General features: G+C 35.2%; 1 long non-coding RNA gene across 1 annotated transcript; it reads left to right on the top strand.

Annotated features, from left to right (window-relative positions):
* The first annotated feature begins 2023 nt into the window (after positions 1-2023).
* On the top strand, positions 2024-2705 carry LOC147512110 (uncharacterized). Its single transcript, XR_015217139.1, has 3 exons — positions 2024-2111; positions 2192-2484; positions 2568-2705. It is a non-coding gene; the product is annotated as an uncharacterized LOC147512110 (long non-coding RNA).
* Positions 2706-3072: the final 367 nt, after the last annotated feature.

Here is a 3072-nt window from a genome sequence, read left to right as displayed (position 1 = left end):
GAAATCAACTCAAATCGTAGAAAAATAGACCAACCTTAGTAATCACCTTATTTATAGATGATAAATTTGATCACTTCTGTGTTTTAGAAATAGAGCAGTCGTGTATCACTCAAGTGGATCTTTTGAAAAAAAATCAACTAATAATCGTATTAACTCATGCTATGAGATTTGCACTGGAAATACTTCCATTGGTTCCTTGTAGATTTGTATTTGGAGTGGTGGAGAGAACAATGTGTCACAAAAATTATAATCATTAAAAAGAACGAAGAATAGAGAGGGTACCAGTTATCTCCAATTAGTGAAGAAGAGTTGAACTCGGAGTATTTGCTTGGGAGTATTTTTGTTTTGTTTTTGTGTGAAGAAAATGGTTGTTTTTACGGTGTGAAGAGAAGGAAAAGGCAGGGGTGAAGAAAAGCTTTTCTTTGTTTTGGTGGTTTAGTTTTTTGGGTGGTTTTGGTAAGAATTTTAATGTAAATAGGATTCTTAGACTAATGTGGTCTAAATCATGCCGCTCTACAATTAGATGTACTGATTGTATTAACTATTAGCCGTCCGATGTAGACTTCACACAAAGTGCTTAAAGACCAAGTTGTTTTATTATATAGACTATAATTTAACCCGTGGCGATGCCACTCAATTGTCGATGGTTAAATTCATCAATAAATTTGTCATTTTACACGATTTAGCTCTGCCTATTTTTTGGCATCTAAATAGAACATGTTTGCATCATATTGTCATATCCGATATATATATATATATATATATATATATATATATATATATATATATATATATATATATGGGTGGGATAGAGGCATATTCAGGGCATCTCCAATGGGGGGTGTAAAATTACACCTCCACCTAGGCTCCACGTAGGTCCCATTAGGATTTTACACCTCTAATTGTATAGTATTGTATAGCTTATAAATATCCACACTCTATACTCTCTAATGGAAGAGTGTAAAAAAATATATATTTTAAACTCGGACGTCACTCCAAGTGACGTCTCTCTTGAATTTAAACTGGGACGTCACTTGGAGTGACGTAGTGACGTCCGAGTTAAAAAATTACTTTAGAATTAGAAATGGACGTTACTCCAAGTGACGTCCGAAAATTATTTCACTCAGACGTCAGTTCGAGTGTCGCCCGGGTTTTTTATTAACTAATAGGGAGAGGGGGAATTCCCCACCCTCTCTATTAGCTAATACACTATTACCTACGGTATAACACCCCCATTGGAGAGAGTTTTTTTATATTTGGAGTGTAAAATTTCCACTCTATACGGTTTACACTCCCCATTGGAGAAGGGCATCTCCAATGGGGGGTGTAAAATTACACCTCCACCTAGGCTCCACGTAGGTGCCATTAGGATTTTACACCTCTAATTGTATATTATTGTATAGCTTATAAATATCCACACTCTATACTCTCCAATGGAAGAGTGTAAAAAAAATAGATTTTAAACTCGGACGTCACTTGGAGTGACGTCCCTCTTTAATTTAAACTGGGACGTCACTTGGAGTGATGTCCGAGTTAAAAAATTACTTTATAATTAGAAAGGGACGTTACTCCAAGTGACGTCCGAAAATTATTTCACTCAGACATCAGTTCGAGTGTCGCCCGGGCTTTTTATTAACTAATAGCGAGAGGGGGAATTCCCCACCCTCTCTATTAGCTAATACACTATTACCTACGGTATAGCACCCCTATTGGAGAGAGTTTTTTGATATTTGGGGTGTAACTAATACATTATTACCTACGGTATAGCACCCCCATTGGAGAGAGTTTTTTTATATTTGGGGTGTAAAATTTCCACTCTATACAGTTTACACCCCCCATTGGAGATGCCCTCATGTAGCCACATTCTAGGCACAGTGACTCCAATCCACCGATCTTTTCCAATCCTACGGATATGGGTAGTCTCAATTAGCCAAATATAAAATACAAAATTTCGGGAAAAGCAAAATTTCAAAACAAAAAAACGAAAAATCTCCGAAACAAAAAAAAACAATCAATCTATTTCTCTATTTCTCTCTTAAACCTTCTTCTCCAAAATTAGATCAATCTTCTCTAGTGAAACACTCTTCTCTTCTTCGCTCCAAACTTTGAAGGTAAGTTTGAATCCACCTGTTTGTGTTATTTTTATACATTGCATTCAATTTAGCTAATATATGGTTTTAATTGTTTGCAGTGCAAGGTTTGGTGAACATAAAAGAATCTCTGATAGATCCTAGAAATGTTCTTGGAAAATGGGATAGAGACTCAGTTGATCCATGTAGTTGGGCTATGGTTACTTGTTCACCTGAGAATCTAGTAATTGGACTGTAAGTTCGAAGTGCATAAGAATAGCTATTCTTCTAATGGTTTCTTTCAAACTCTCAGACTGAAATTGCTTTAATGGTCTACTTTGTAGAACAACTCCAAGCCAGAACTTCTCTAGAACTCTTTTTCCAGCATTGGCAACTTGACAAATCTCCAAATTTTGTAAGCATTAAAAATTAGCTGATCGTGAGTTTTTAAGTATATGGTTAATTTCCTTACTTGGTTTTGATGATTTTTTTTTCCAGGTTATTACAGAACAATAACATTACAGGACCAATTCCAAAAGAGATCGGAAGGCTTGCGAATCTGCATACTTTTGATATCTCTAATATTGTTCTAACTAGAGAAGTTCCCAGTTCTCTAGGCCCCACTTGAAAAATCTACAATACTTGTAAGTATGAATGCATAGAAAAACTAATGTTATCTTATCTGAAGTTTTAATGTTCTGGTTTTTAGTTTGGATTATTACTTAACATACTATTTTCATGTTTTTTTAATTGGAAACAGGAGGCTTAACAATAATAGTATGTCCGGGCTAGTCCCTTTGTCCTTAGTAAACATGTCACAGCTTGCTTTTTTGTAAGTGTTATGACCAGTTGACCTCCACTGTGGTTTCAGGACCAGTTGCTTTTCTGTAATTGTTATTTCTCTTATAGAAATTTGAATATATGTGAGGTTTGATTTGGTTATGTTATTTTTGTTTCAGGGACTTCTCTTACAATAATTTAAGTGGCCCTATACAAAGATTTC

Source organism: Coptis chinensis, chromosome 3 (assembly GCF_015680905.1).
Source record: "Coptis chinensis isolate HL-2020 chromosome 3, ASM1568090v1, whole genome shotgun sequence".
NCBI lineage: Eukaryota > Viridiplantae > Streptophyta > Magnoliopsida > Ranunculales > Ranunculaceae > Coptis > Coptis chinensis.
This window is presented reverse-complemented; position numbering and strand designations above follow the sequence as displayed.